The sequence below is a fragment of the Capricornis sumatraensis genome, chromosome 19 (assembly GCF_032405125.1).
Source record: "Capricornis sumatraensis isolate serow.1 chromosome 19, serow.2, whole genome shotgun sequence".
NCBI lineage: Eukaryota > Metazoa > Chordata > Mammalia > Artiodactyla > Bovidae > Capricornis > Capricornis sumatraensis.
The window spans coordinates 62,625,391-62,652,018 of NC_091087.1; the positions used below are offsets into that span (position 1 = coordinate 62,625,391).

The 26,628-nt window shown below is 44.0% G+C and overlaps 1 protein-coding gene and 1 non-coding gene across 4 annotated transcripts in view; both read right to left on the reverse strand.

The window, feature by feature from the left end:
• FRMD5 (FERM domain containing 5) overlaps positions 1 to 26,628 on the reverse strand; it is a 322,722-nt gene that overhangs the window by 57,304 nt on the left and 238,790 nt on the right. The gene's annotated exons all lie outside the window — the stretch shown is intronic.
• Positions 17,730 to 17,814, reverse strand: LOC138095617 (Z6 small nucleolar RNA). The gene has a single exon (XR_011146368.1). It is a non-coding gene; the product is annotated as a Z6 small nucleolar RNA (small nucleolar RNA).

Below are 26,628 nucleotides of genomic sequence, written 5' to 3' on the forward strand. Positions count from 1 at the left end.
TTCATTCAATTCTGGAAACTGCCTCTAGCAGGTCTGAGACAGTGAAGACCATTTACGTGAAACTGTTATAACACAATGAGTCTGGTCATTTTACATTCCGCTGTGAACTACAGAAAAGTCCTCTTAGATCCTTCCAGGGAAAGGGAAACACAGCTCTGCTTCCAGGAAGGTATCTAGCTGGGTCCCTGCCATTGGAAAGGGAATTAAAAGTTCAATACTGGAAAAGACTAATCATTACATCTGCGTAATTATATTGATGTGAATCTCAGAGCCAAGTTCCTTTCAGGGAGCTGATGTTGGAAAACACTGCCCTGCTCCTAGGATCATGGGGAATAGGATTAGGATGTTTTTAATTTCTGGAAATTATCAGACATCTTCCTATGGGCAACTTTCACGTTTCTAGGTGTTTCTTCTTTCTCTCACAGTTTTTCTGATGCTCTGCCTGTCTTTCTGAAACACTTCCTGACACCTGGCCAAGATGCCCAGGATCTTTGGGCTTCAGATCAACAGGTGATAAATAACACAGGATTGGATACCTGCCTGATCAGTTGTCACAGGTTACACAGGAAGTGGCTCTGGAATAGGGTTTAGCACACAGGATGCTTTAAGGAGTGCTCGTGAAATTGACACTCATGGCAAGAAAGCTGGACTAGGCAGAGGGAGAAGGCAAGGTGGGATGCAGGCCTGGTGTCAACCTGGCTGAACCACGTTGAGCTCTGGAGCTAGAATGGTCCTTCAGAACCAAAACAGCCAGGCCTTGTATACCCCTCCCTGGGCAATCATGGGATATGGACCGCTGCCAATGGCAGCACCCCCTGGGGTATTGGGTGGGACATCAGAATCCATTATGTCACTCTCAACACAAAACCAAAATCATAACTACTATTTCTTAAGAGAAATGTGCAAAACATTCTACAAACATTCTCTCTAATGTTAACAATTCCGTTTGAAAGGGTTCTATTAATCTTATTTTACAAGAGAGGAAACCAAGGCCTAATGAGTTAAATGACATATCTAGGACCATACAACTAGTATACGGGGCTCAAATTCAGGCTTGCCTTGCCCCAGAGTTCACATGCTTCCATTATGCTGGACTCCCGTCTATTGATTTTTCTCATGAGGTCCCTGTGGAAGGAACCTACGGCTCCATCCTTCCATGCACTTTGGGGTTGGATTTATAATTCTTGGACTTTATGTCCAAATGCATAGCTAAAGCCCACTGCTTGAAATTTTTTATGACTCTCAGACCTGGGCACTATTGGCCTGCTTCAAGCAGAAAACCACTCCCGGGACCTGCCCCTGATGGCCCCGTAGTTAAGAATCCAGTTTCCAATGCAGGGGACATGGGTTTGAGCCCTGGTCGGGGAACTAAGATCCCACATACTGTGGGGAAACTAAGACTGTGTGCCACAACGAAGACCCAGTGCAACCAAAATTACAAAAAAAAAGAAAGCCATTCCTGCTGGAAAAAGCGATGCCAGGCTTTTCCGTGAGGCTAAGCAAAGGGGGGATACCCTTCAAAACCTAACAGGAAACCAATAACTTAGTCAACGATGTTTGAAAATGATGAATAAGAAATAAGCAGCATTTAAAGCCAGATTTCTTATGTTATTTTCTTTTAGATTTTTTTTTTTTTGAGGGGATCAGAACATTTTCAAATCTTTATACACAGGAGGTTAGAGATCGGCTGGTAACGAACCCTGAATCCCCTAGATGGGGGAGCTGAGCCAGGGGCTGGGTGTCACACGAGAGGTCACATGCGCTCTTTCCATCCCCCTAAAGGCTGTTATCAATCCTGGTACTCCTCTGTACACTCCAGATAGCCTTAATCTTTAACACAAGTATAGGTCAGAGGAAGTTTTCAGCTCATGGCAAGACATGTTGCTGCCCCAGAAAAACGATGCATCAATGGTAAGTTTATTGGGCTCTGTGGGTCTTTCTCCTCAGGTAGAGCATCTAATGTTGTTCTCCAAGGTGTTCTTTTTAACTTATCAACGGTGCCTACCTAGGAAAGCATGTGACATCAGACTGGAAGAGGACAGAGCCAATGGAATGGGGTCTAAGCAGCCTCTCTGTGTGTTCAAGTCCTTCCTGCACCTCATGGAAGAATTCTTTTGAAGCCGTATGATTGATACCTCATCTCCCTGCCCAGGAGGACTCCAGAGATGAAGAGTGAAGGGGTTCCTTTCACTAGAGGTGAACCTTTGGAGAAGGAAATGGCAACCCACTCCAGTATTCTTGCCTAGAGAATCCCAGGGATGGGGGAGCCTGGTGGGCTGCCGTCTATGGGGTCGCACAGAGTCGGACACGACTGAAGCGACTTAGCAGCAGCAGCAGCAGCAGCAGAGGTGAACCTTATTTTGGCGAGGGGAAGAGTTTCTCACACATTACAGTGAGCAGATCAATTTCATAACAGAGGTATGTGCAGGGAAAGTGGGATGGAATGAGACTACCAGAAAGATCTCACAAAGGAAGGGAGTGACACGGCGAGTCCCGTAGGACGCACAGAGCTTGCCAGCCCACGAGTGGCAGAAACGCACAAGGAACGGCATGTCCAGAGCAGCGCGTGTTCTAGGAATTTTACCACCTGCCAAGGCCAAGGTCTGTTGCAGGAGATCAAGGTGAAATACAGAGAGGCAGATAAGGGTCAGGTGCTGAATGGCTGCATGTGCTATGCTAAGGACTTCATTCTGTCAGTGATGGCAAGGGGAGCCAAGATTTTAAGTGGGAATAAGATGTAAGTGGGTTTCATGTTGATGGAGGATTAGAAGATGGTAAGACTCTAAGAGAGTGAAGTAAGTCAGAAAGAGAAAAATGAATATTGTATATTAATGCTTAATATAGAATGTAAAAAATGGTATAGATTTTCTTATTTACAAAACAGCAATAGAGACACAGAGAACAAGGGTAAGGACGCCAAAGAGGGAAGGGGTTGGGGTGGGAGGAATCGGGAGATTGGGATTGACCTGTATACACTATTGATACTATGTATGAAACGTAACTAATGAGAACGGACTGTATAATTCAGGGAACTCAACTCAGTGCTCTGTGGCGACCCAAACGAGAAGGAAATCCAACAAAAGAGGGGATATATGTATACGTATAGCTGATTTACTTTGCTGTACAGTAGAAACGAACAATATTGTAAAGCATCTACCCTCCAACAAAAATTCATTTAAAAACAAGAACATGACTCCATGTTTCGAAAGGGAAGATCAGATAGAAAGTCACTGTGACAATCCACATGAGCTTTTTTTTTGTTGTTGTTAATTATTTCCAAGTTTTTGTGGGCTGTGCTGCCCAGCATGTAAGATCTTAGCTCCCCATGCAGGGATCAAACCCATGCCCCCCGCAGTGGAATCAGAGTCCTAGCTACTGGATGGCCAGGGAAGTCCCCAGATGAGCTTTGATGGACACACAGACTAAGACAATGATGACGAGGATAAAAATGGGATAGATCAAAGAAATATTTAGGTGGCAGAATACACAGTGTTTCAGTGACAAATCTGAAGAGAGGTAGGCGTGACTGAGAAGCAGAACTGGAAGACAAGGTCCACAATTTCAGGTCAGTAAGGAGGCTGGGAGAAGAGGTTGAAAGTTATCTTTAAATTGAGCATTATCACAGCGACTTTGGTGAGTGGGTCATTAATTCTTCCAAGACCCGACTACTGAATTAATTAAGGAAATAATTAAGATTTCCCAGATCAGCCGTTACATTGATTTATTTTTAGAGCACAGTGGTTTTGGCAAATCTTATTTAAAAAAAAAAAAAGTTTACTAGAATACATTTCCTCCTTACAGGTAACACTGTTGAATTCAATTATTAAGGCATAGAAGTCATGTTTGTATGAACAAAGCTTTGTACACTTCTTTAAAGTTAGCTTTAGATGCTCTCCTGTGATCTTCCATAGTATTCGGGACATACTACCCCTCTGAAGTTGTTGTAATGATCTACTAATCTGTCATGGAGGCAGGGTGGGGGGACAGGGACCTTGTCTTATTCCTTTGGTATGCCTAATTCTTGAAACACAGCAGGCACTCAAGAAAAGAAATCTTGACTGAATAAAAGCTGTAAAAACTAAAAGTAGTAAAGTATATCTAACAAATCCCATTAAGAGTGCCTTTTCCTTAGACTGGCCTCAGCAGAACCGAGACTAATTGTGCACAAAATCCTGTGGGGATGCTCCTCTCGCGCCAGCAGCTGAGTCTCAGCACCAATTTCAAGTGTTATGTCAGTGATCACTTTCACACCAAGGAGAGTCGATTTCAGGCGCAGGGAAATACAAAAACATATCTCAAGATTTAGCCCATCGGCAGGCACTCTGGAGGCCATGTTTTTCTCATCACTAAGATTCTTATTCAAGAAATATATTAAGAGAATGTCTGGTACTTATATTTATCGTCAAATTAGCCATGACAACTGCAAAATGTTTTCACTTTCAGTTGAATCTCAAAAGCTTCATTTGCATTTTCTCTGACTCAGGGATATTGTTAAGAAAATGCCAGGGTGGCTGGCATAGGGGTGGACGGGGGGGTGAGAGAGGATGTTTCCTCCTTGGTTCTTCTAAATTGATTTAAATATTTTAAATCAGTCATCTCTGATCTGTCATTAGGTCACTTGTCCATATACTTTTTTTTCCCCCAATTCAGTTCAGTTGCTCAGTCGTGTCTGATTCTTTGCAACCCCATGAATCGCAGCACGCCAGGCCTCCCTGTCCATCACCATCTCCCAGAGTTCACTCAAACTCACGTCCATCAAGTCGGTGATGCCATTACAGCTGCTATGAATTTACAATTTAAGAATTTGTGAAGGTCAAAAACATGGAATTCCAACTAATCTCTGAAATGACAGCCTCAAAGACAAGAGTCCCTCACTGCCCCCTCCCTCTCTGGGAGCAATCTAGTGCGATCTAGTACAAGGGCCACCACTGAGATGCAGGCATTTCCAAATGCAGCAACACTGAAACTCATTATAAGTTTTAACAACTAGCTTTTCAGTCTACGGGGATTTGACAGCCTAAATTTAGGTCTCCTTAATGGAATAGCTTTGCTTTAGAGAACAGATTATGTCAAGGGCTTTATAACCCTATTCTCCCCCAAATTCATTAAACTTTACTCATTTGGAACAATGGAAGAGAGAAATAGCCAGGAGAAGGCCAGGATTACTTAGCAGAGTCTCAATTTTAAATGTTAACGATAAAATTAAACTGTTTTTACTTCTAATGACAACATATATAAAAGTTAAAATATAGATGAGTCATGAGTAATTAGGTATTCATCATCATAACACACAATAAATACACTTTCCTGAAAAACAGAATTTCATGAGATAGAGTACTTCAATATTTAAAGATTATTTAGACCCAGAACTTAAAGTTCTGGATATTTCATAATACTTTTTATTCACCTCTGTACTGAGTAGAAAAGTGTCCCCTTACCCCCTAAAAAACATGTCTAATTAAGAACCTCAGAGGGTTTCTCAGGTGGCTCAGTGGTGAAGAATCTGCCTGTCAAGCAGTAGACACGGGTTCAATCCCAGGGTCAGGAAGAACCCCTAGAGGAGGAAACGGCTACCCACTCCAGTATTCTCACCTGGAGAATCCCATGAACTGAGGAGCCAGGTGGGCTACAGTCCATGGGGTTGCAAAGAGTCAGATATGACTTAGTGACCAACCACCACCACCAAGAACCTCAGAATGTGACCTTATCTGGAAAGCAGATCTTTGCAACTAGTTAAGATGACATCATCCTGGATTAGGGTGCACCCTGAATTCAATGGATCGTGTCCTTGTAAGAAGGCCACGTGGAGACAGATGCGTAGACAGGAGAGCTAGCTGAAGATGGAGGCAGGGCTGCTAGTAACCGCTAGAAGCTAGGAAGAGGAAAGGAAGGATTCTTCTGAGACTTCAGAGGGAGCAAGACCCAGCTGACACCTTAATTTCAAACTTCCAGTCTCTAGAACTGTGAGAAAGTAAACTTCTGTTGTTTCCAGACACTCAGTCTGGGATTATTTGTTATAGCAGCCCTCGGAAACGAATACCACTCTTTCAGGGCAAAGTCCCACTTTGTGCATGACAGACCTTTGGCCCTGAATGTGGCCTGTGTTGTTTCATGTTTTCACATATAGATCCTTGTTATGGTTTCATGGGTGTATGGAATTTCACTAATATCTGAAATGACGGTCTCAAAGTCAAATTTCAACCATACTTAACTTGGCCCAGCACACAGCTGCACACCAAACCAAGAGCTCAATCAACCAAGAATTTACTTGCATCATTTAAAAAAGGAGATGCTACCTAGAGAAGATATAAACATCTGAGTTTTTAAGGCTTAGATGGGCTCCTGGGAGTCTGTCCCAGGCATGCATAGTCAAGGGTCAGCCAGAGATTTGGGGAGAATTTGTGCACAGAATCTGGGGTTCCCTTATCTGTTGTCTCTCCTTACTAGAATTTTCTTCTCCACTTTCCAGCTGCTGTGGTTATCTAAACTATGACCTCTGTGGCTTTGATAGAAACCGTGGGTTTCTATGAGTTTTTTCTGCCTTACATGACAGCAAATGGGACATAACCCTCAAGCTAAAAGCCGTAAAACAATGGGAAGATGCCCCACTGCCGTTTCCTCCCCACCAAAGTAGACCCTCCTCGAGTTCCCGCTGCTTTCCAATCATGCCCTGGTGGCTTGAAGTGGTTATGTTTTACACTTTGTCCAGCATCTATAGTTGTTATTTGTGGTGAGTTAGTCCAATAGGAAGTACTTGGCCATTAAAGGAGGCAGAAACTTTTCCTAAAAATGTTGACGCTGTTTTTTTTTTTTTTTTTTTTTAAAATAAAAAGTTTTCCTGAAGGGCGTGCCTGGCGGCTCAGTGCTAAAGAATCTGCCTGCCAATGCAGGAGGCACGGGTTCAATTCCTGATCTGGGAAGATCCCACATGCCCTGGAGCAACTGGGCTCGTGCGCCACAACCACTGAGCCTGTGCTCTGGAGCCTGGGAACCACAGCTACGGGAAGCATGTGCCCCGCAACAAGAGAAGCCACTGCAACGAGAAGTCCACAACGAGAGAGGAGCCCCGCTTGCCACACCCAGAGGAAAGCCCGTGCAGCGATGAAGACCCAGCACAAAAGCAAAAAATATATGTTGCTTCTGAACCCAAAGAATAAGAAAGAGTGCCTGTGACACAAAAGCCAAAGCCATCGCCACTTGCAAGCAGAGGGGAACTGATTTAAATTTAAATTGAGACTGATGTCTCAATGTTTTAAAAAAATATGAACTTAGATTTTCCTATAACATTAAACATCAGTAGGAAGGGAAGAGGCTGCTGAAACCTGAGCCTTTGATGCCTCCCGCTGCTGTTTTGTGCCCACCGTGAGGACACCGATACCAAAAATACCTTCAGCGTCAACTACAGGCACCCAGCTCCTAACATCCTGGAGTGTAACACAGCCCCCTTGTGAACATTTCTTAGGGAGTGGAGTCGGGGCTACACAGCACGACAGAGAGTAAAGCTTTCCCCAAGTCTTCTCCCAAGTCTCACTTACACAGGCAGCTAACTCAAATTCTCCCCTCTCACATCTCCCTCTTCCAGGTCCTATCCAGCCCCCTTTCCCTTCTCTCTCTTTCAGAGATAAAGCTCTCAACTGCTTCAAATCTGCAGCTCTATCCAGTTCTCTGCTCATCACAACAAAGACAGTGAAGTCGAGCTTTGCAATGGCAGGGTGCTCTTCCTCGTGGTGTGGTGGGGTGTGTCTATGTGTGGGCGTGTAGCATGACTGTAAACAGTTATCATTTAATAGCTTTCTCCTGGCACAGCTGCATATTCATAGACATGTGGAAAGAACAGGAGGGAAAGGGGAGCATTTTAGGGCGACAGAGTCTGAGCTAACCGTGTGCCAGGCATTGTACGCACACACCGTTTCTAATCCTCTCCATCTTTCAGATGAGGAACTGCAGGCTCAGAGCCCCTGTTCGTTCTTCTTTGTCCTAGCCCACAGCCTCTCCGATGTCACTAATGTATTAATGTAAGATGCAAAAGAAAACGTGAAAGGTACATGTGGGAGCTGGCGGGAAGGGGAAATGGAGGAGAGGCTGGGTTGTCCTGGGCTCCGAAGGAAGGTCTGGGGGCTGGGGCAGCAGAGGGAAGAGGGTTTTTAAAGGGAGAGTCCTGCTCCATGAGGCAGGGGCGGAGGGGCTGACGGGGCTCTTGGGTTCATCCTGTTCTCCTCACTCCCCTTCGTGCCCACAGGGTGGTCACAAAGCCTCCTCTCTGTGCCTCAAACTCTCTCCCAGCTTGTTTTTAAAGACAGAGGTACTCTGGATGGTGACTTGATTAATTTATGCACTAAAGCTAATTAAAGTAGATACTTTGGAAGTCTCATAGGAAATTTCGGTCTTTCAAATACTGAATGACACCATTTCAAATGGTAGTTAAACTACTTCTCCTGGTTCACCATGTGCTAAAGAGGACAAGTTTTTAGATTTCTAAGCATCTTGTCAATTTGGGGTGAACAAGTCCAAAAGAAAACAAAAACTATCTATAGAAGTGACTGCTTTTAAATGTATCACTTGAGAAGAATTTAATGAACACTGGTACTTAAGTGACTTCTGTTTTATTGTATGATATCCTTTAAAATCTAAATTTCCTGGCATAAATGTCTTGAATGATTCATTTTTAGCAAGCCTTCCACAGGGATGGCTGCTAGATATTTATCTTGGATCTGAGCATATGTGTGAAGAATATTAGCTTGGAAATATACTACTGGTAGATTACAAAAAGCCACGCATGGCTACAAAAATTTCCATTTATACCGTGTTCCAAGCTCCACATATTTAAAAGCTGTCATCTCGATTTCATGCTGACAACTTCAAGTTGGGCAAAATATGACAGTCAGAACTGCTTTCCCATAGAGTTTAGGTGTTGCATGCTCAGAAGCAATTTACAAAAGAAAATCCATTCGAAATTTAAAACTCTGATTTTAAAACGATGGTTTTTATGATCTCTGGTTTTAAGGAGGTTTCAAGGAACGAAGAAGGCATGAAAAAGAGGACGAAGAATAAACAAATGATGAAGGATGATGGAGACGGAGTCAAGGGAACTGGTGAGCTGAATCAGTTACAGAGCGATTCAGAAAGGCAGGGCCAGCACGGACCTCAGATCCAGGGAGAAAGCTCAGTGGCACGTTGTGCCAGACAGAGAGAGTCGTCCTGGGAAAGTTGAAGTTCTTGATAAATTAAATTCTCCTGTCGATGAGGCAGAGGCAGCTGGGATAGTTGAAAATTAAGAGACAACTCAAACCCGAACCACATTTCAAAGCCCTCGACCCCAGCTGTTAGCAAAAGCGAAAAAGCAGCCAGGCTGATGCTCTTCAAAGAGCCGCCATCTCGTTTTTATCCTCCTGAGGGTGGATACGTAAGAGAGGCGGGGAGGGAAGCACAAAGAAAGCCAGCTCGGACCGGGCGTTATGTGTCAGGCCCCGCATTAAGATTTCACAAGCACTGCTTCATCGTCATGGCAACCGTAAGAGACAGGCATTATTATCAAGCCCATTGAACAGACGGAAGAGCTAAGGCACAGGGAAAGTTGGTAATGTGATGATTAGTACACAGTCAGTAACTGAGCTGGTAGCTGCAATCAGGCAGTTTAACTATAGAACCCAAATACATAATCACCGTGCCATATGGCATTTTCTAAAATAACCAAAAATTGGTTGACAGGCTAAAAAGGGACTGAGAATGTGTGGTACTTTAGCACCTGGCTGCCACCTGGGAAATCTGTTAGGACATCATGGTAGAAGTCCTGAGTCCTCCTGGAGGTGAGTCTCTGACCCCCACCATTATTTTTAAGTCAAGGGAAAAAAAGAAGTCTACTGGAAGCTCTTCTTCCTTCTAAAGTCAAGTATGAATAAGTGAAAGAATTTAAAATGTTTGAATTTTTGACATATTCACTTCAGTCCATTAAAATTTCTACGAAATGTCAAATACTCCTTGAGGGTTTGGTAGTTGAATCATGTAGCAATTATAAGCCTAACTTCTAAAGCAATTTCCAGAAAGAGGGTGTCATTTTTTTTTGAAGTATGCATAAATGCACACATATACCAATACTTTCTCCCTATAAGACATCTTCAAGCCAAGTTTCCGTTTCTTCAGGTTCTATTTATGTGCAAGCAGTTCTAAGAATTCTCAGCAAAGGACAGGCCCGACACTGTCCCTTCACTAACATCCCTTAGAGCGAGAGTCCTCATCCATTCTTCAGGCATGACCCATTTGAAGGGTTCGGACTCTGTGATGAGTCACATGCATATCCTCTAAAGGCTCTGGACGGGCTACAAATGAGATGAAATGAAAATGACTGAAATGTTCAGAGTCAGCGACCTTAGTTTCCTTCCTATTGCCATCTGCCCACAGATCATTAGGTTCAAATCACATTTTTGTAAATAAGTATCTAGAATTTGGGGACACTTCTCTAGCTTCACAGCCTTACAGGCCCAGAGCAGCAGCAAGCAGCTGCAGGGCTGCAGCGCTGGGAGCAAAGCCTGCAGGGCAAGAACTCCAGGAGGCTCACAGATGGGGCGCCGCCGGCCCCAGAGTGAGCTCACCTCCTCATGCTTGTGTGGGTGACTCAGGCCCCGCACAGCCCCCATAGGGCTCCTGACAAACTCTGTGTAACTTGCTTGCTCCCGGTAGCTGCAAGCTCCTTACTCCCTGCCTTCTTCCCCTCAGGCCCATCCACACACTCATGGTCCACGTGAGGCCCCTTCACAATGGCCTTTCCCTCTTTCTTCTATATCAGTCTTAAGGTCCTCCTTCTCACCTTCTACCCAGTGCTGAAACTATTCATAAACATATTCCAAACTGTAAGCTCCCTTTAGAAGGGCCCACATCCATCCCCTTTCTACAACTCGTGGGGCCTTGTCCAGTGGATGTTCAGTAAATACTGAATTAAACAAATGGTTCTGCAAACTGAGAAGACACTGCAGCTCAGTGGAAATCACAGCTCTGGATGGGCATCATTTGAGTTTCAGGATGCTCAATCCTTGTACAAGGCCGGAGTTGCGGGATTACTCTGCACATGCTGATGGCGTCTTCTGTACGTCTGTTTTGAATACTCACTCGCGTCCCAAAGGTGAAACAGTCCGATTAGGCAATGACTGTTTAAACACACGTGAATCATGCATTAGGAGTCCTAAATTAAATAGCGTGATACACAAGGAAAATAGCTTGGACATAAGGATCCATTACAGACAAGTGATCGCTCACATCCTGAGTACATGTTTGGAAAGTGAGTGCACTTCAGGGAGCTCTGCTTACTTGTAAGAAAAACAAGGATGAGAAAAGAAAGAATATAGCTGCATGCTGCATGGAGACCATAGCTTGGCAGGGAGGCCCAGGCGCTCTGGAACTTGTATTGGCCATTGTGACGATGAGCTGCTCCATGCGAGGATGTCTCTAACTGCTTCCTTCTTCCCCTCTGGTGTGAAGAGGGCTAGGAGGCCATCTTACACTGCAGGTTCTGATGACCAACACCCCCATCGCTCAGGGGTCTCAACTCTTCCTGCAGAGGTAGCAGCAGCTGATGCAGCCCCTGCAGAAACCCCCTCAGATCTCCATGAGCACAAAGGGTCCAGAACCTTCTGCAGGACAGGGAGGCTGGAGGGGTGAGGGCAGGAGGAGCACATCCTCCTTGAATGAGTTCCTACACCCACTCCTGTTCTCAAGAAAAAGGAAAGCAGGTCTTCTTAGTCTGGGGACAGACATTGGCTTCACCCTTTAAAAGATGCATCCGTGCAGATGAACACCTATGCCTGAACTACACCAGGACAGAAGTTGATGACAGGTCCCTGGTGATGGATCTGTGCCCTCTCTCTCAGCTGTCTCAGGCATGCCTGGGGACAGACATGTGCAGGCGCATGCGCGCACTCACACACACACCCCCCTCTTGGCAGGGTCACAGTAAGAGAGGCATCGACTGTGCTTCTTTCTTAGCTTCAGTTTCACCTGCAGCTCCTAAATGACAGGAGCAGAGGCCAAGCATTTCCATATGATGGAGCTGAGTCCCGTCCTCTCCCCGCCACCTGAGGGAGCTCAGCTTGGGATCTGGCATCCTGAGATGATGAAGAGATCTTGACCAACAGGCACAGCTGGGGCATCCATGCCAGCGACAGCAAACTCCAGATTCTCGATGGTTTTCTCCAGCTGCCTTGCTCCACTATTTTCATAACCAGAGAGGGGAGCTGCGTGCTTACCCGAGTGCTCCCCTAACTGCCTTTTTGGTACTTTGATTATGGACCAAGCGACACTGATTTTGAACAAGAGGGATATACATGCTATGATATAATACTCTTCATATAAACAGAGACTGAGTAACCTTAGTTTCTTTCCTTTAAACATGGCATGTGACCAGATAAAATTCAACTGGGGCCATCTGGCGACCTGTGCAGGGGAAAGGGACTTAACAACATAGAGCATTCTGATTACATGAACAAGAACAAAGATGAAAACAGACTAGAAGGAAATAAGAGCAAATTATATCAGCGTTTTATGATGTTGAGGTTGAGAGCTTTTCTCATAATTTCTAAATGTCCCATGAGGTTGACTTTTTGTGATGAAAAATATTTAAAGTAAAAGAATTCATAGTGCTCTCAGACGTCAGGTATTAGAGGGTTTGGGGCCCTGGATAATTAAACACAGGTGACTCAATTCTTAAAGCATGTCACACACAGGAGGGGGTACAAATGTATCGGATATTGTTGCTCCTCACTGCTTTCGAGTATTAGGCTGCTGTATCAGAAAACTCTTTAGAATAGCTCTTTTTACACTCATGGTGGATTCAAGTCAATGTATGGCAAAACCAATACAATACTGTAAAGTAAAATTAATTAATTAATTAAATTAAAAAAAATTTATTTGGGGCTGTGTTGGTTCTTTGTTGCTGCACACGGGCTTTCTCTAGTTGTGATCAAACCCGTGTCCCCTGCATCAGCAGGTGGATTCCTAACCACTGGATCACCAGGGAGGTCCTAGAACGGCTCTTGTTTGTTATGGTGAGTGGTATTCAGTAGGGGTAATTCACAGGCCATCAACCAAGAATCAGTTTAGTTCAGTTGCTCAGTCATGTCCGACTCTTTGCAACGCCATGAATCGCAGCACACCAGGCCTCCCTGTCCATCAGCAACTCCCGGAGTTCACTCAGACTCACATCCATCGAGTAGGTGATGCCACCCAGCCATCTCATCCTCTGTCGTCCCCTTCTCCTCCTACCCTCAATGCCTCCCAGCATCAAAGTCTTTTCCAATGAGTCAACTCTTGGCATGAGGTGGCCAAAGTACTGGAGTTTCAGCTTTAGCATCATTCCTTCCAAAGAAATCCCAGGGCTGATCTCCTTCAGAATGGACTGGTTGGATCTCCTTGCAGTCCAAGGGACTCTCAAGAGTCTTCTCCAACACCACAGTTCAAAAGCATCAGTTCTTCGGCGCTCAGCCTTCTTCACAGTCCAACTCTCACATCCATACATGACCACAGGAAAAACCACAGCCTTGACTAGATGGACCTTAGTCGGCAAAGTAATGGCTCTGCTTTTGAATATGCTATCTAGGTTGGTCATAACTTTTCTTCCAGGGAGTAAGCATCTTTTAATTTCATGGCTGCAGTCACCATCTGCAGTGATTTTGGAGCCCCCAAAATTAAAGTCTGACACTGTTTCCACTGTTTCCCCATCTATTTCCCATGAAGTGATGGGACCGATGCCATGATCTTCGTTTTCTGAATGTTGAGCTTTAAGCCAACTTTTTCACTCTCCTTGTTCCCTTTCATCAGGAGGCTTTTTAGTTCCTCTTCACTTTCTGCCATAAGGGTGGTGTCATCTGCATATCTGAGGTTATTGATATTTCTCCCAGCAATCTTGATTCCAGCTTGTGTTTCTTCCGGTCCAGCGTTTCTCATGATGTACTCTGCATAGAAGTTAAATAAGCAGGGTGACAATATACAGCCTTGATGTACTCCTTTTCCTATTTGAAACCAGTCTGTTGTTCCATGTCCAGTTCTAGCTGTTGCTTCCTGACCTGCATACAGATTTCTCAAGAGGCAGGTCAGGTGTTCTCGTATTCCCATCTCTTTGAGGATTTTCCACAGTTCATTGTGATCCACACAGTCAAAGGCTTTGGCATAGTCACTAAAGCAGAAATCGATGTTTTTCTGGAACTCTCTTGCTTTCTCCATGATCCAGTGGATGTTGGCAATTTGATCTCTGGTTCCTCTGCCTTTTCTAAAACCAGCTTGAACATCAAGAAGTTCAGGGTTCATGTATTGCTGAAGCCTGGCTTGGAGAATTTTGAGCATTACTTTACTAGCGTATGAGATGAGTGCAACTGTGCAGTAGTTTGAGCATTCTTTGGCATTGCCTTTCTTTGGAATTGGAATGAAAACTGACCTTTTCCAGTCCTGTGGCCACTGCTGAGTTTTCCAAATTTGCTGGCATATTGAGTGCAGCACTTTCACAGCATCATCTTTCAGGATTTGAAATAGCTCCACTGGAATTCCATCACCTCCACTAGCTTTGTTCGTAGTGATGCTTTCTAAGGCCCACTTGACTTCACATTCCAAGATGTCTGGCTCTAGATGAGTGATCACACCATCGTGATTATCTGGGTCATGAAGATCTTTTTTGTACAGTTCTTCTGTGTATTCTTGCCACCTCTTAATATCTTCTGCTTCTGTTAGGTCCATACCATTTCTGTCCTTTATCAAGCCCATCTTTGCATGAAATGTTCCCTTGGTATCTCTAATTTTCTTGAAGAGATCTCTAGTCTTTCCCATTCTGTTCTTTTCCTCTATTTCTTTGCACTGATCGCTGAAGAAGGCTTTCTTATCTCTTTTTGCTATTCTTTGGAACTCTGCATTCAGATGCTTATATCTTTCCTTTTCTCCTTTGCTTTTAGCCTCTCTTCTTTTCACAGCTATTTGTAAGGCCTCCCCAGACAGCCATTTTGCTTTTTTGCATTTCTTTTTCACGGGGATGGTCTTGATCCCTGTCTCCTTTACAATGTCATGAACCTCATTCCATAGTTCATCAGGCACTCTATCTATCAGATCTAGGCCCTTAAATCTATTTCTCACTTCCACTGTATAATCATAAGGGATTTGATTTAGGTCATACCTGAATGGTCTAGCAGTTTTCCCTACTTTCTTCAATTTGAGTCTGAATTTGGTAATAAGGAGTTCATGATCTGAGCCACAGTCAGCTCCTGGTCTTGTTTTTGTTGACTGTATAGAGCTTCTCCATCTTTGGCTGCAAAGAATATAATCAGTCTGATTTCGGTGTTGACCATCTGGTGATGTCCATGTGTAGAGTCTTCTCTTGTGTTGTTGGAAGAGGGTGTTTGCTATGACCAGTGCATTTCCTTGGCAAAACTCTATTAGTTTTTGCCCTGCTTCATTCCGCATTCTAAGGCCAAATTTGCCTGTTACTCCAGGTGTTTCTTGACTTCCTACTTTTGCATTCCAGTCCCCTATAATGAAAAGGACATCTTTTTGGGGTGTTAGTTCTAAAAGGTCTTGTAGGTCTTCATAAAACCATTCAACTTCAGCTTCTTCAGTGTTACTGGTTGGGGCATAGTCTTGGATTACTGTGATATTGAATGGTTTGCCTTGGAAACGAACAGAGATCATTCTGTCGTTTTTGAGATTGCATCCAAGTACTGCATTTTGGACTCTTTTGTTGACCATGATGGCTACTCCATTTCTTCTGAGGGATTCCTGCCCGCAGTAATAGATATAATGGTCCTCTGAGTTAAATTCACCCATTCCAGTCCATTTTAGTTCGCTGATTCCTAGAATGTCGATGTTCACTCTTGCCATCTCCTGTTTGACCACTTCCAATTTGCCTTGATTCATGGACCTGACATTCCAGGTTCCTATGCAATATTGCTCTTTACAGCATTGGACCTTGCTTCTATCACCAGTCACATCCACAGCTGGGTATTGTTTTTGCTTTGGCTCCATCTCTTCATTCTTTCTGGAGTTATTTCTCCACTGATCTCCAGTAGTAATATTGGGCACCTACTGACCTGGGGAGTTCCTCTTTCAGTATCCTATCATTTTGCCTTTTCATACTGTTCATGGGGTTCTCAAGGCAAGAATACTGAAGTGGTTTGCCATTCCCTTCTCCAGTGGACCACATTCTGTCAGACCTCTTCACCGTGACCCGCTCGTCTTGGGTTGCCCTTGTACTAAAAAAGAGCCTGCCCACTATACCTCTTTGAAAATCAACACTAACCTGGGACAGATTCTCTCCTGGCCAGGCCTCTCTCCCATCCTAGAGGGAAGGCTGAACTGTGACGGCGGCACACTCGTCCAGGCCCAAGTCCGTCAGGGCATCCGTCCGTGCGTGTGAGTGGTTCAGAGCCGCCGCGTGGTCGTCCCATCCCAGCTGGCCGAGTGGCTCCAAGGGGAGGAGGAGGATCAAGCAACAATCTGCTCAGCACAGCGAGTGACTTCCTCCCCAGGCGGGAAAATCTGACTCTCTCTCATGCCCCACATAGGCATGAGCTGCACTAAATATATATTCCAAAGACATTTCATCAGGAAGCCAGAGAAACGTTGGCATTCGTGCTCAGGCTAATGCTCTATTACATGGATCAGAGTCAACTGGAATAAAATGAATAGTCTCCACCACAACTCAGTTGTTCTTTATACGGCTTTTTTTTTTTTCCTTTTTTTAATGAGACTGCGCCCAGTGCCACAGCAGTACTTATGTAATGACTCTATATAACTTGGCCAGCAAGAAGGGAATGAAATCTCCTTATCAGGCTATGGCAAACCAAAACCACCTCAGCAGACTGTCTCTCTCTGTGTACTGCTGCATTTTGGATGGTCTGGGAGTGCAGCCATCATGCAGAGGGAACGCCTGGTGACCCAGGCTTCGGCACTGCAGAAAAGCTTTCAGGGATGAGGACTGCACTTTCCTGAAATGCCTCAGGAAAACGTTCCATGCAAATAAAGGGAGGCTGCCACCTCTGAGCTGGGTCCTCTTTCATCAGGATGGTCAAAGGGACACATGGGGCAGGGTGCACCTCAGCTGGAGGCTGCTGCAGGCAGCTGGAACCTGGACAATCCATCAGGGAAGGGGGGTGACCGGGAGAAGTGGATGGAGTTGAAAAATAGTTTATTTGCCTCCTTGAGGAAAACTAGAGGTCAGCAGAAAGCAGAATGAAGAAAGAAAGGGCCCCTGAGAAGCACGTTAAATCTGGTCTTGGGAAGTCACCTAGATCAGGAAGATGGGTCTCTGCCTGCCACTGCTGCGGAACCCTGGAAGCCAGGGGCTAGACCCTGAGAAGTTCCACGGAGCCTCCGGCCTGTGGTCTCAGGAATGACTTTCTTCTCTGCTGCTGTTCTGCTCTGGGCCACGAGGCAGAGCCCAGTCTCGGTTTCTGCTAAAGCATTCTCGGAGCGTTCCCAGCAAAGCACAGCTCCGGACCCTGCTGAGGGCGAGTAAGGGAGAAGGGGTGGGACGGTGGCATTAAAAGCCCTCGCTCCGGGCCTTCCCTCGTGGTCCAGCAGTTAAGAATCCGCCTTCCGATGCAGGGGACACAGGTTCGATCCCTGGCCTGGGGACTAAGATCCCACGTGCTGTGCTGCAACTAGAGAACCCGTGTGCTGCAACAGAGGGCCCTCGTGCCAAAACAAAGACCCAGCAAAGCACCCCCACTCCCTACAAAAGTCCTCGCTCCTGCTTTTCTGGGCTTTTCTGCTTCTCTGGTAGCATCGCCCCTGACCCCCATCCAAGTAAGACCCAGTCCTTGGTGGCAGAGGCAACCACACCTAGGAAGCAAGTGCCGCTTCTATGCCACAACCTAAAAATCAGCAGTGAGAAGGCTTGGTCAGAGAGCAACAGGGAACCACAAACAGAATCTCTACTCCTTTGGTCTACACTGCAGACACTCTGCTTTACACGATTGACGTCCCTCACCAACACCACAGACCACGCTGCTCACTAAGCCTTGTAGATCCTTCTTTGCTTCCTACGCCCCTGCTCTTCACACCCATTTCCCTCCCATTTCATCTTCAACTTTCCCTGCCAATAACAACAACAACAAGAACCTCACACCTTAGTTACAATTTACACTCCTGTGTAAACAGAAAGACAGCTTAGCAAGTTTCCACACTGTGCCTTTCATTTGTTACCTGCATGGGTGGTATTATCCGCACTTAGGTGTGTTAACAGTAAGACTCCAGTAACAGTAATATTCAGCACATATTTAACCTTTCAAAGGGCATTCTCAGCTATTATGTGGTTTTACAGTCTCATGGAAAAATTCATGGCGACTGGCAAGGTGGGCATTCTTCCTAATTTATAAATGAAGAAAATGTAATTGACAGAAATTAAGTGACTTGGGCTCAGGTGGTAAAGGATTTGCCTGCAATGCAGGAGACCTGGGTTTGATCCCTGGGCCAGGAAGACCCCATGGAGAAGGGAATGGCTACCCACTCTAATATTCTTGTCTGGAGAATTCCATGGACAGAGGAAACTGGCAGGCTATAGTCCACGGGATCACAAACCGTCAGACACAACCAAGCAACTATTACTTTCTAAAGTTTGTGACATGATTGAAATCGGTTCCCAGGTTTCTTGATCCTCACCCAAGGACGCATTCTCTGAAAAAGTTCTGTGCTACCTCAGTGGAAAGATCATTACAGAAGCAATCTGGCAGAGCTGAGCGGCTCGCGATGCGAAGAAAGCTCCTCAGCCAAGCCTGCTTAGTGCCCAGATTCAATTAAATATCACCAGGAAGAGGGCTATTCAGCTTGTTCACTTCTTATCCCTTCCTGCTCATGACAATGGGGACGGGCACAGAACCACAGACGGTGATCCAGGGCCTTCTTCTGGGACAGAGACACCTCTGTCTGTCCACTGATGAGGAGATGGAGGTCTGCTGGGGGCTGAAGCCCAAGGCAGATGAGCAAGATCACCAACATAAACGACATGGCCCCTGGCTTACTCAAGCACCGTGGAAGACAGTGACTCAATGGTTGCCTTACAGACCCCAAATTATTCAGCTGCCCCATGTGATTCCTAATCCCAAACACAGGGGCTGAGCAAGGGGACGAAGAGAGAATCTGGGGGCCAAAGTAAGATGAGTAATATTAAAGGGTAGGCCAAAGAATGATTCCAAAAGGTACACAGTGCTGCTTTTTACCCACCCCGATGCCATCCCTAAATATGTGCTGGGTGACACTGTGTGTGGGGAAGGGGAAGTGACTCATCCTGGCTTGCCATATCTGAACAACAACTATGACATTTTACTTTGTATTTCTGGAGCACCTCTTTTCTATTGAGCTTGGCACCGGCCACATCCGCCTTCCCTTGGCTAGATGAAATAGGCTTGTCTAGCAGGGTCCCCTTAACAAGACTGTTCCTACCATCTTGTTAGGCCTAACGTGAATTAACCCTTCTTCATGAAGTCTTTTCAAATTCCTTCCAATTGGCAATCATAGTTCCTTCCTTTAAAGGCTCAAAACATTTGTCTCTAAACTCATGTATATATATATATATATATTTTTTGGACAGACATTCATGCAGTAGGCTCATTACCCCACAAGGAATAATCATTAAATTATGTGTCTTGGGGGTGGGGACTGTGTCCCACTCACTGTTTGCCCACCCTAAGCCCTGGAAGTAATGCCCTGACCATGGCGAGTGCTCTGTGAATGCTGTGCAAGAGACACGGGTTAATTTTATCTCATCCATGCTGGACCCTCTGTCAGTATTCCGCCTCTATCCTCCCAGGCAGTCTCGACCACACTGAGCTCACCTGTACGGCAGTGAGTAAGCAGATGCAGAGTGCTCCTGAATCAGGGGCATGGTGTAAGCAGAGCTGGACAAACTGGTCAGGAGTCAGGAGCAGATGACTGCTGAAGCTCCTTCTAGTGATGAAACAATAAATCTAAAACGTTGGCTAAATGAAAACAGGAGCTCAGTGAATGCAGAGGGGGGATAATTAATATCGAAATAACGCATAAATGAAAAAGGAGTTGTGTATGTTGTAGGGCTTCCCTGGCGGCTCAGACAGTAAAGAATCTGCGTGCAACTGTTTCTAATAGCCAGGACATGGAAGCACCCTAGATGTCCATCAGCAGATGAATGGATAAGAAAGCTGTGGTACATATACACAATGGAGTATTACTCAGCCATTAAAAAGAATACATTTGAATCAGTTCTAATGAGGTGGATGAAACTGGAGCCTATTATACAGAGTGAAGTAAGCCAAAAAGAAAAACACCAGTACAGTATACTAACACATATATATGAAATTTAGAAAGATGGTAATGATAACCCTGTATGCGAGACAGCAAAAGAGACACAGATGTTTAGAATGGACTTTTGGACTCTGTGGGAGAGGGAGAGGGTGGGATGATTTGGGAGAATGGCATTGAAACATGTGTACTATCATGTAAGAAACGAATCGCCAGTCTATGTTTGATACAGGATACAGGATGCTTGGGGCTGGTGCATGGGGATGATCCAGAGAGATGATATGGGGTGGGAGGTGGGAGGGGGTTCAGGATTGGGAACTCATGTACACCCGTGGCTGATTCATGTCAATGTATGGCAAAACCAATACATTATTGTAAAGCAAAACAAAGTAAAAAAAAAGAATCTGTGTGCAATGCAGGAGACCCGGGTTCAATCCTTGGGTCTGGAAGATCCCTTGGAGAAGGAAAGGGCAACCTGCTCCAGTATTCTTGCCTGGGAAATCCCATACACAGAGGAGCCTGGCAGGCTACAGTTCATGGGGTTGCAAAGAGTCGGACACAAGTGAGTGACTAATAGTAACAGTTCAGTATGTTGTAGGCTCAGGGAAAATACAACTCAGGAAAGACTTTCTGGGATAACACAATTTAAGATGCTCCACAAATAATGGGAAGAACAATTCCCAGAATAAGGCGGGAGTTTCTCGTACAGCAGGGTCTGGTTTAGGGAATGTCTTGAAATGAGATTAAATGCATACAAAATAGTGTTGAGTAAATCTGACAAGGAGAGTATAGGAAAGGCAACAAGACAGTCTGAAACATGACAATCTGAAAAGATAGTGAACTCAGACACTCTGTGTGTGTGTCTGTGTGTGTCAGTGTGTGAATGCATGCGTGTAGGTACGTAGGTAGATGTGATACATTAAGTATAGGTTTTGGAGTCAGATCAGTGTGGAATTCTGGCTGCCATGCTCAGTAGCTGTGTGACAGTGGGTAAATTGTTTAAATGAAGTTTCAGTGTCTTTTATGTTTATCATGAAGATATATACGCATCTTCACGTCAAGTTACACATGACAAACTATATAAAATACTCAGCACAGCACCAGCACTCATTCGTTTAACAGACATTAACTGAGAATCTTATATGTATTAGGTAGCTTGCTAAGCATTTTACATGAGAAATCATCAGAAAATTGAAGCTATAACTGTTTTCAGCTAAGGGGACAATGGCACCCCACTCCACTACTCTTGCCTGGCAAATCCCATGGATGGAGGAGCCTGGTGGGCTGCAGTCCATGGGGTCGCTAGGAGTTGGACACAACTGAGCGACTTCACTTTCACTTTTCACTTTCATGCATTGGAGAAGGAAATGGCAACCCACTCCAGTGTTCTTGCCTGGAGAGTCCCAGGGACAAGGGAGTCTGGTGGGCTGCCATCTCTGGGGTTGCACAGAGTTGGACACGACTGAAGTGATTTAGTAGCAGCAGCAGCAGCAAGGGGATTATGCCTCCTCCTCCTGCATCTCCTGCTGCAAATCATGTCCCTGTTGATTCTGGAACTTAGAAGAAAAAAATGTCATTTTATTGTATATGAGAATCCACTTCTTTGTCTTTGGTATATTTTGCTTAAAAATAAAAAAAATCCAAAATTTTATCCCAAGCTTTAGGTGCACTGTAAATGCAAAATAAGTAATAAGAATTCTCTTAAAATCTCAAATTTTTAACACGGTCTCTTCTTTGCACGCAGAGGCGTAAAAAAAAAGCCAAACACAGAGCCTTCCCTCCTCTTGGAAAGTCACTTCCTGACATGGTCCCAAAGAGACATCTTGAAAGAGACGTGCATGGTTATGCGTCCCCTCTCAGGGGACAGTCTTCTCCCGTGGATATAAAACAGGCTTTGGCAGCTGCTCAGTATCATTAGATCAAGGGCAAGTCAACTGCTCTCTCAGGCTTAAAATAAAGTTATCATTGCAACCAAAAATGCTAAGCATTTGACCAAGCAGAGAAAGCCAGTGAGATTCAGGAGGGATTTTCTGTCGATCTTATGAGCTTTCAGTGACTGGCTGAAAGTCTGATTTCTATTTTTGTACGTATGTACATAACATATGTATGTACATAGAGTGATATGGAAAAATTGCTGAAGGGACCTGCTTTGCAAAAGGGGCTGTTTTTGTGCGTAGATCAGCAAACCATGAAGCTTAAGTGAGGTTTGTCTTGCTCAGCATACAATTTCTTAATATATTTTGCAAGCAATCAATCTCTAGGAAAAATATATTAGTTTCCAGTAAAGGAACATTATTTTTCTGTTCTATTTGTTGCTTGTTTTCCAATGGGCTGTATCTACTCTGGTTATAACCAAGAATAAGGTGGCAACTTCAAAGACTGTTTTCCTGAGGTCTTGGATATATGAGAGAATCCAAATGTTTTCAGAATTTCAGATGGATAACTTGAGGTTCACTTGGAGTTTGTGTATTTTGGGGGTAAGTTCTCGACAAAGAAACCAAAGATATAAGGAAAAGTAACTGGTACGTGCAAACAACGAGTCTTCACAAAGTCACTCGCAGCTACACTCACTCAAGTTTTAGATAAGAACAGAGGCCACACACTCACTATTTCATTTAATAATTTGAATATGATCCCATCACACTTAGGGCAGATCTATTTCCAAACTAATGCTTGGTTTTCTCTAATCCCTGTTTATTCTTATTTGACACAATAATCTCTAGCTAGGGTAAGGTATTTTCTCTCAAAAATTTATAAACCTTTACAAAGGAAATTACTTTGGGGAAATTACTTCAAATGTCAAATAACTCAAGAGACTTAAGTTTTGGAATTTATGTTTCTATTTTTAATGTTTTAATCCAGACACGTTTTTTCCCCCTTAATACTTGAAGGGACTGAATCAGCTCTTGTACAAAGAGCTCATCAGAAAGGAAATCAGAATTTTCCTCCTCATTTTTAGTTCTTTTAAATTCAGCTGTTTTGTGTAAAAAAAAAAAAATTAAATGAAATCAAACCAATTAAAATACACATGATGTGAGATGACATTTTCTGCTCCTAAGTTTTCAGCATCTCAGTTACTTAGAAACATCTGCTCAACTAAGAAAAATAGATGGAACGAAGGAATCTCAAGAAGCCATTCAATCTATGATACCATTCCTGGGTCACATGTCAACTAAAACATTCCCAAATACAACTGCCTATCTTATGGTCTCTGAACCTGAACTTTGCAACATTCCAAAGCATCAAATAAAATGAATTTGAAATCATTTTCATTTGTTAAAGATGCTACATAGCACTTGTGTGTGTTTGTCTCCTTCCCCAAAGGCTAGAAATTATGAATCTATGAATTTTACGAGAGGTACAAGCAAAACTCATTCATCACTGTCCACTGTTTGTATAACTTTATATTTAGGCCTTTTCTCTTTTGTATCTTCAACACTAACTATACTATTATCAATTCATTTCTTTCACACTTCCCTCTATGAAAACAAGAACTGCTATCATCTACTCCTTATCTGTTCTTTTACCTGTAATATCAGGAAGGAGTTTAGTCAGCCTTTCTGGGGGAGAGTAAATATCTTCCCCCATTATCTCCTTAAAAAGTGATTCATATAGTGCTTTGCAATTTACAAAGTGCATATTTATAGAAATTATCAGAGATCTAAAAATTATCCTTAATCCTTATAGATATGAAAATTAAGTGAGATTGCATGTTGCCTATTAAAGCATTTGTGATAATTTCTAGTTTGCTGTTGCTGTTTAGTTGGTGAGTCATGTCTGCTTCTTTTGCAACCCCATGGACTGTAGCCCACCAGGTTCCTCTGTCCGTGGGATTTCCTAGGCAAGAATACTGGAGTGGGTTGCCATTTCCTTCTCCAGAGGAGCTTCCCAACTTAGGGACTGAACCCACATTTCTTGCATTGTAGGAATCCAGATTACCCCTGAGCCACCTCAAGTGCCTAGAAAGTGCCGAGCAGACGTTCACATCCAGGATTTCTATGCAAAGTCTTGGATTCTCTCCACTGTGCCTTATGGACCTTCCAGAAGTCACGCAGGCATTTGTATAACTTGATTTAGTTGGCTCAGGGCTTTAAAGGCTTGTAGCTCCAAACCGAACTAACACTCCAGTGATGTACAGTCACAGCATGACCACCTGATGCTGAATGCCACGTTCTTGCCACACATCCTTTAAAAATAGCCTCTTCACACTGATTATTAATACCACTACCAGTCTGCCTTGGTTCCTTATCATTTTCCCCATGTTTCCTGTGCTGGCGAGCAAGCAGACATCACCACCTGCTTACTTTACTTTCCTTTCTAAACACAGGAAAGATTTACTGAATCCTTACTGTGAGCAAGACACTGTGCTTAAAACATTCTTGTGTAACTCCATGGGGTATATATTATTATCCTATTTTATAGATGAAGAAACTAAGGCTATTTGTGATCATTTCTAGAATATGTCTAAGAGGATTTGAAATTTTTATCAGATTTTTCATCACTCCATTTATGATACAATGTATGTTCCTTTTTTTCTTACATAAATTAAAGAAGCACCAAATGCCACTCCAAAGAATGACTCACTTGTGCACACACTAGATTCAGACTATTAGAGGGATATTCAATTAGCCAGACTCATGTTAATCAAGGCTGGCACACAGATGCTGAATAATGTACTGAGTGCTGCTCATGCTTGAGTACCATTGATGTACCTAAGTAAAAAGGTAAGGAAAAGTAATCTTGGAAGGAAAAAACAGAGGAAAAGGTGAAAGCAAGAGGAAGAAGGGGAGAGGTTCTGCACGTTTCTGTTGCTTCTGACGTGACGCTTTCTAAAAGCAGGTTTTGTCGGTTCATACTGTTACCGAGTTCTTATTGACACCACTGTTGCTTGAGGGCCTGTTCTTTCTTGTGTGGTGGTCTCTGTGACTAAGGATTTGCCGAATGACAGACTCAGCAGACTGGAGAAGGCGATGGCACCCCACTCCAGTCCTCTTGCCTGGAAAATCCCATGGACGGAGGAGCCTGGGGGGCTGCAGTCCATGGGGTCGCTAGGAGTCGGACACAATTGAGCGACTTCACTTTCACTTTTCACTTGCATGCATTGGAGAAGGAAATGGCAACCCACTCCAGTGTTCTTGCCTGAAGAGTCCCAGGGACGGGGGACCCTGGTGGGCTGCCGTCTATGGGGTCACACAGAGTCGGACACGACTGAAGTGATTTAGCAGTAGCAGACTCAGTAGACACAGAATATCCTAGTTGCTGGACTTTGTGTCTCTCTGCTCGCCACTCATGTTAATCCAAGTCACACTGGGCATACCAGCAACACTGCTGTCAACCCTTCCATCCATTCTCTGAACAGAGTGGAGATGAGGAGGTCTTCTTTACCCTAGTACAAAGTCCACTCCCCACCATCACAGAAGACTGCTTTCTTACACATTCAAGCAACTTCTAGTGACTAATTATGTAAGAAGTCTCTCTCCTTGGACCTCATAGCTCACTACCTCAGTTCCTCTCAACAGAGCCATCTGTTAGCCAAGGACTCAACATCAAAACATTCTTTGATGAGTCACAATTAATGACAAGTACAATGAGAGTACTGCCAGGATGATAAATTTAACACTGTTCAAGTATTCATCATGGACTAAATAAAGAGCATTTTAGGTTTTGAAAACGAAGTATTTTAAGGTTTAAAAAACTGCTTGGCTTTAAAAATAAACCAAATACAGTCCTGGCAGTTCCAAAGAAATCAATTGATATTGAGGTAGTGTTAGCAAAACTGCCATTACGTGCCTGAAAATAATTGCAATGGACTTATTTAATTGTTGGTACGGAAAGCTTTGCAAATAGAGCAGTGGGATGAATGCAGGGTGGACTGGGATAGGAGACCCAAGGGTTCTTAACTCTGGCTGGGACACCAACTAGTTTATGTCTCTAAACCAGACGATGACCCAAGTCCCTACCAGGACTAACACTCCATCATTCTAGGGGTGTGTTTAGATCCATAGACATACGGCTGCCTTTTGGGTTCCCAGGGGACCTCACTGATAGTAATACTGTGTGTTGAGATTCCTGGCAATGCTCTAAAATTTTTTTCTGGACCTTTTTGCTTGTTAAAAGACCAGCAAAATACAGTGAATGGACTCAAGTTCAATATTTCTCTTCTCTTTGAATGGGTTCTAGTTGGCAAGACCCATTACTTGGTACTAATGAAAGAGCAAGTTATTTCGATCCACACTCACTAACATTCTCCAATAAGATGATTATTTTTTAAAAATGAGGTCCATATAATGGAAACCAACAGTTTTCCTTTGCTCTGTCTTACAATCAATAAAAGATGAGTAAAACATGATCAGTGATAACGAGCAGTAGAAAAACAAACATAACTTA